Source organism: Lonchura striata, chromosome 39 (assembly GCF_046129695.1).
Source record: "Lonchura striata isolate bLonStr1 chromosome 39, bLonStr1.mat, whole genome shotgun sequence".
Taxonomy (NCBI): domain Eukaryota; kingdom Metazoa; phylum Chordata; class Aves; order Passeriformes; family Estrildidae; genus Lonchura; species Lonchura striata.
Genome location: NC_134641.1, coordinates 431266 through 437909, shown reverse-complemented (window position 1 = coordinate 437909; position 6644 = coordinate 431266). Strand labels below are relative to the sequence as shown.

The window sequence follows — 6644 nt, the reverse complement described above, 5'->3', positions numbered from 1 at the left end:
TTGGGTTTTTTTTGGGGGGTTTTATTTGGGGTTTTATTTGACTTTTTTAGCAATTTTTTGGGGTTTTTTTTCTGTTTTTTTCAGTTTATTTGGGGTTTTATTTGGGATTTATTTGGGATTTTTTTGAGGTTTTATTTTGGTTTTTTAGCCATTTTTTTTTCCATTTATTTGGGGTTTTTTTGGGTCTTATTCAGGATTTTATTTGGGATTTTTTTTTTGTTTTATTGGGGATTTATTTTTGTTTTATTTGGAATTTTTTTGGGGTTTTATTTTGGTTTTTTAGCCATTTTTTGTTTGTTTTTTTTTCTTTTTTTTGGGCCTTTTTCAGGGTTTTGGGATTTTTTTGGGGTTTTATTTGGAATTTTTTTGGGTTTTAATTGGGATTTTTTTTGGGTTTTAAATTGGGTTTTTAAGCATTTATTTGGGTTTTTTTAATATTTATTGGGTTTTATTTGGGGTTTTTAGCAATTTTTGGGTTTTTTCTTGTTTTTTGGGTTTTTTTGGGTTTTAGGAATTTTATTTGGGGTTTTATTTGGGGTTTTATTTGGGGTTTTTAGCCATTTTTTTGGCTTTTTTTCTTTTTTGGATTTGTTTTTGGGTTTATTTAGGGTTTTTTTGGGTTTAATTTGGGTTTTTTAGGATTTTTTTAAAGAGTTTTTAATTAGGGTTTTATTTGGATTTTTTAGCAATTTTTTGGGGTTTTTATGGGTTTTATTTGGGTTTTTATTTGAGGTTTTTTGGGTTTTATTTGGGTTTTTTGGGGATTTTAAAAAAACTTATTTGGGTTCATTTGGGGATTCAATTTGGGATTTCTATTTGGATTTTTTAGAATTTTTTTTCGTTTTTTGGGGTTTTTTTAGGTTTTTTTTGTTTTCATTAAGCTTTTTATTTGGGCTTTTTAGGGTTTTTTTGGGTTTTATTTGGGTTTTTTTGGGTTTTATTTGGGTTTTTTTGTTTTTTAAAGTGTTTTTTTGTGGTTTTTTTTGGTTTTTATTAGGGATTTTTATTTGGATTTTTTTGTCTTTTATTTGGTTTTTTTGTTATTTTAGGGTTTTTTTGTTTGGTTTTTTTTTGGGGCTTTTTTGAGTATTTTTTTTGTTTCTTTGTCATTTTTAGGATTTTTTAATGTTTGAGTTTTATTTTGTTTTTTGGGTTTTTTCTTGACATTTTTTCCTAGGGATTTATTTTATTTTATTTTTGGTATTTATATTTTTTTGGGTTTTTTTGAGGGGTTGTTTTGGGGTTTTTTTAAATTTTTTTGGGGGAAGTTTGGGGGTTTTTAATTATTTTGGTTTTTTTTTGTTTTTACAGGGTATTTGTTATTATTTAGAGATTTTTTTGGGTGGTTTTTGGGTTTTTTAGAGAATTTTTGGGGTTTGGGGCAGCGTGGAAATAAAAGGATTTGCAAGGAAAGGCTGGCGTGGTTTTTTTGGGGGAAAAAAGGTGAAAATGAGGAAAAAATGGTGAAAATTAAGAAAAAAAAAGAAAATTATGAAAAAAGGTGAAAATGAGGAAAAAATGGTGAAAATTAAGAAAAAAAAGAAAATTATGAAAAAAAGGTAAAAATGAGAAAAAATGGTGAAAATGAGGAAAAAATGGTGAAAATTATTAAAAAAAGGTGAAAATGAGGAAAAACTGGTGAAAATTATGGAAAAATGGTGAAAATAAAAAATGTGAAAATTATGAAAAAAGGTGAAAAATGAGGGAAAAAAGTGAAAATGAGGGAAAAACATTGAAAATTATGAAAAAAGGTGAAAATGAGGAAAAAAAGAAGAAAATTATGGAAAAAGGTGAAAATTATGGAAAAAGGTGAAAATGAGGAAAAAATGGTGAAAATTATGGAAAAATGGTAAAAAATGAGGAAAAAAATTGAAAATTATGAAAAAAGGTGAAAATGAGGAAAAAAAAATAAAAAGGTGAAAATGAGGAAAAATTGGTGAAAATTATGGAAAAAGACTGAAAATTAGGAAAAAAGGTGAAAATTATGAAAAAAAGGTGAAAATGAGGAAAATTGGGGTGGATTTGGATTTTTGGGAGAGTTAAATTGAATTTTTGGGTCAAAATTGGATTTTTGGGCCTAAATTCGATTTTTGGGGCTCAAATGGATTTTTTTTGGGCATAAATTGGATTTTTGGGGCACGAATGGGATTTTTTTGGGCCTAAAATGGGACTTTTGGGTCTAAATATAAATTTTTTGTGTTTAAATTGGATTTTTGGGGTCTACCTTGGATTTTTTGGGACTAAATTGGATTTTTTGGGACTAAATTGGTTTTTTTGGGGTGTAAATTGGATATTTTGGGTCTACATTGGATTTTTTTGGGTCTAAATTGGATTTTTTGGGACTAAATTGGATATTTTGGGGTGTAAATTGGATATTTTGGGTCTAAATTGGATTTTTTGGGGTGTAAATTGTATTTTTGGGGTTCCAAATCCATTTTTCCTCTCCAAACTGGACTTTTACCCCTCAAACCCCATTTTTACCCAAGCACAAAACCAAATTTTTAACTTTCCAACCCCAAATTTTACCATTTCCACCTCTTTTTTTTCCCCTAAAATCCCTTTTTTTAACCGTTCCGCTCCCCCCCCCCCCACCCAAACCCCGATTTTGGGGCGAAAAACCTCGAAATAAAAAAACCACAAAAAACCCCAAAGCGCAGAGACGGCAGCGAGTTTTTAATGCGCCCGAACCGACCCAAAAAAGCCCAAAATTGCCCCAAAATCCGGGGGGGCCTCACTTGACGAAGACGACGTTGCTGCTGCCGGCGCTGCGGGCGGCCAGCCAGGCCAGGAACACGTCCCTGGAAAACGGAAAAAAAGCAGATTTTGGGGCAAAAAACGCTGATTTCGGGCAAAAAATCAGATTTTGGGGCGAAAACCCGGCGGGTTTGGGGGAAAAAACGGCGATTTTGGGGCTGGTTTTGAGGGTTCGAAGGGGGTTTTGGGGGGTTTCAAGTGGATTTTTTTTTGGGTTTTTTTTCCGGCAGAAATTCCCGGTTTTTGGGAGAAATTCCCGTTTTTCCAGCAGAAATTCCCGTTTTAACACGAGAAATCCCCATTTTTTGGTGAGAAATTCCCGGTTTTTGGGAGAAATTCCAGTTTTGTGGCAGAAATTCCCGATTTTTGGGAGAAATTCCCATTTTTTGGGAGAAATTCCCGTTTTTCCAGCAGAAATTCCCATTTTAACGTGAGAAATCCCGATTTTTTGGGAGAAATTCCTGTTTTTCTGTCAGAAACCCCATTTTCCAGGAGAAATCCCATTTTCCCTTCACAAATCCCAAGTTTTTTGCCAAAATCCCCATTTTTGGGCCCAAATCCCTTTTTCCCATGCCGAAATCCCCATTTTTTGGCCCCAATCTCCATTTTTCCCCCCAAAATTCCATTTTTCTGTCAAAAATCCCCTTTTTTTATGAGAAAATCCAATTTTTTGACCCAAACCCCCATTTTTTCTGCAGAAACCTCCATTTGCCCAGCACAAATCTCCAATTTTGCCCGAAATCTCCATTTCTTTTCCCAAAATCCCCATTTTTTCCCCAAAACCGCAGTTTCCCCCCGTTTTTCCGTTTTTGCCCATTTCCCCCCCGTTTTGGCTATTTTTTCCCCCATTTTGCCCATTTTTATCCCTCGTTTTCCCCCATTTTTTCCTCCATTTTCCCCCATTTTTTCACAGTTTTTTCCCATTTTTTCACTGTTTTCCCCCATTTTTGCTCATTTTTTCAACGTTTCCCCCATTTTTTCACCGTTTTTGCCCATTTTTCCCCCATTTTTTCACCGTTTTCGCTCATTTTTCCCCCGTTTTCGCTCATTTTTTCACCGATTTTCCCCGTTTTTTCACCGTTTCTCCCCATTTTTTCACTGTTTTCCCCCTTTTTTGCCCCGTTTCTCACCGGCAGTGGCGCACCAGGCACTCCCCATTTTCCCCCCATTTTTGCTCATTTTTCCCCCGTTTTCGCTCATTTTTTCACCGATTTTCCCCATTTTTTCCCGTTTTCCCCCTTTTTTCCCCCGTTTCTCACCGGCAGTGGCGCACCAGGCACTCGCTGCTGCAGAACTCCCCATTCCTTGGCTGTTTTCGCTCATTTTTTCCCCATTTTTTCCCCTTTTTTCCCCGTTTTTTCACAGTTTTTCCCCGTTTTTTCCCTTTTTCCCCCATTTTCTCACCGGCAGTGGCACACCAGGCACTCCCCATTTTTCCCCCATTATTCCCCCGTTTTCGCTCATTTTTTCCCCTTTTTTCCCCATTTTTTCACCGATTTTCCCCATTTTTTCACCGTTTTTCCCCGTTTTTTCACCGTTTTTCCCCGTTTTTTCACCGATTTTCCCCGTTTTTCCCCGTTTTTTCCCTTTTTCCCCCGTTTCTCACCGGCAGTGGCGCACCAGGCACTCGCTGCTGCAGAACTCCCCATTCCTTGGCTGTTTTCGCTCATTTTTTCCCCATTTTTTCCCCTTTTTTCCCCGTTTTTTCACAGTTTTTCCCCGTTTTTCCCCTTTTTTCCCCCGTTTCTCACCGGCAGTGGCACACCAGGCACTCCCCATTCTTCCCCCATCTTTCCCCCGTTTTCGCTCATTTTCCCCCCATTTTTCCCCATTTTTTCACCGTTTTCGCTCATTTTTTCACCGATTTTCCCCGTTTTTTCACCGTTTTTTCCCGTTTTCCCCCTTTTTTCCCCCATTTCTCACCGGCAGTGGCGCACCAGGCACTCGCTGCTGCAGAACTCCTCGTCCCAGTCGCCGCTGGCCACGGGCGCGTTCTCGCAGCCGGCGCGGACGCAGCGGCTCCGCGGCCACTCGGCGCCGCCCGCCGGCGACTCCACCAGCTCCAGCCGCGGCGGCGACGCCACCTGCGCCAAAAACGCCCTTTTTGAACCCAAAATCCCCTTCGGAGCCCGAGTCCCGTTTTATCCTATTTTTTACGGATTTTTTACCCCGTTTTTTCCCGATTTTTTACGCCATTTTAAACCCAAAATCCCATTTTTCCCTATTTTTTACCCCATTTTTTCCCAATTTTTTACCCCATTTTAACCCCAAAATCCCATTTTTCCCCGATTTTTTACCCCATTTTAACCCCAAAATCCCATTTTTTCCCTATTTTTTACCCCATTTCCCCCTATTTTTTACCCCATTTTTTCCCGATTTTTTACCCCATTTTAACCCCAAAATCCCATTTTTCCCCTCCATTTTCCCTCAATTTTCCCCATTTCCCCCCAATTTTTCCCCATTTTTTGGTCCATTTCCCCTCAATTTTCCCTATTTCCCCCCCCAATTTTCCCCCATTTTTTTGTCAATTTTTCCCCAATTTTTCCCCATTTTTTAGTCAATTTTTTCCCATTTTCCCCCCAATTTTTCCCCATTTTTTTGGACAATTTTCCCCCATTTTCCCCCCAATTTTTCCCGATTTTTTGGTCAATTTTCCCCCCAATTTTCCCCATTTTTTGGGTCAATTTTTTCCCATCTTCCCCCCAATTTTTTCCCCATTTTTTTTGGTCAATTTTCCCCCAATTTTTAGTCAATTTTTTCCCCATTTTCCCCCAATTTTTTCCCATTTTCCCCCCAATTTTTCCCCATTTTGGTAAATTTTCCCCATTTTTGTCAATGTTTTCCCAATTTTTCCCCATTTTTTGGTCAATTTTTCCCCATTTTTTAGTCAATTTTTCCCCAATTTTCTCCCATTTTTTTGTCAATTTCCCCCCATTTCCCCCCCAATTTTTTCCATATTTTTTTCCCAATTCCCCGTTTTTCCCCCCAAATTTCCCCGCTCACCTGCGGCACCACCACCGGCTCCGCCCCCGCCTCTTCCTCCTCCTCCTGCTCCTCCTCCTCCCCCCAATTTCCCCCCAATTTTTCCCCAATTTTGGGTCAATTTTCCCCCAATTTTTAGTCAATTTTTCCCCAATTTTCCCCCAATTTTTCTCATTTTTGGTCAATTTTTCCCCATTTTCCCCCCCAAATTTTTCTCATTTTTGGTCAATTTCCCCCCATTTCCCCCCCAATTTTTTCCCATTTTTTAGTCAATTTTTCCCCATTTTTTGGTCAATATTTTCCCAAATTTTTCCCAATTTTTTGGTCAATTTTTCCCATTTTTTAGTCAATTTTTCCCCATTTTCCTCCCAATTTTTCCCCAATTTTCTCCCATTTTTTTGTCAATTTCCCCCCAATTTTTTCCATTTTTTTTTCCCAATTCCCCCGTTTTTCCCCCCAAATTTCCCGCTCACCTGCGGCACCACCACCGGCTCTGCCCCCGCCTCTTCTCCTCCTCTCCTCCTCCTGTCCCCCAATTTCCCCCCAATTTTTCCCCATTTTTTGGTCAATTTTTCCCCAATTTTTCCCCATTTTTTGGTCAATTTTTCCCCAATTTTTGGGTCAATTTTTTCCCCAATTTTCCCCCCAATTTTTTCTCATTTTTTAGTCAATTTTTCCCCATTTTCCCCCCAATTTTTCCCATTTTTTGGTCAATTTTCCCCCCAATTTTTTCCATTTTTTGGTCAATTTTCCCCCCAATTTTTTCCCATTTTTTGGTCAATTTTCTCCCATTTTTTGGTCAATTTTTTCCCATCTTCCCCCCAATTTTTTCCCATTTTTTGGTCAATTCCCCTCCAATTTCCACCCAATTTTACCCATTTTTGTCAATTTCCCCCAATTTTTAGTCA

General features: G+C 38.1%; 1 long non-coding RNA gene across 1 annotated transcript; it reads right to left on the bottom strand.

Moving 5' to 3' along the window:
• Positions 1 to 2652: 2652 nt before the first annotated feature.
• On the bottom strand, positions 2653 to 5893 carry LOC144248172 (uncharacterized). The gene is made up of 3 exons (XR_013341547.1): positions 5758 to 5893; positions 4678 to 4838; positions 2653 to 2798 (listed from the first exon to the last, which is right to left on the bottom strand). It is a non-coding gene; the product is annotated as an uncharacterized LOC144248172 (long non-coding RNA).
• Positions 5894 to 6644: the final 751 nt, after the last annotated feature.